This window comes from Trachymyrmex cornetzi, unplaced genomic scaffold (genome assembly GCF_001594075.2).
Source record: "Trachymyrmex cornetzi isolate Tcor2-1 unplaced genomic scaffold, Tcor1.1 scaffold1586, whole genome shotgun sequence".
Lineage (NCBI taxonomy): Eukaryota > Metazoa > Arthropoda > Insecta > Hymenoptera > Formicidae > Trachymyrmex > Trachymyrmex cornetzi.
In genome coordinates, this window is record NW_017296186.1 from 88,701 (window position 1) to 89,024 (window position 324).

Here is a 324-nt window from a genome sequence, read left to right on the forward strand (position 1 = left end):
CACAGCATATACATAAGTGATACTTATACATAAAAATAAGTCAGCACGTCCAATCTTAAAATTGGACTGTGTTCTGAAGACGCAACCGGGTAAATTAGCATTAATTGATTTATTATTATTATTGTTCTATGTACTGTGTTTTTACGTTTATACGATATGTTAAGCATCATTTCATTCTTGTTAATCATCAAATATTAAACAAGCACAAATAATGCTTACAACGCTATAAAGGCTGGATCAGAATCTATCTTTAAGGTAATAATCAAAAAGTTAAGTTTTCTGGCACGCTCGCTAACGATATTCTCACTGCTGATTTACACTCTC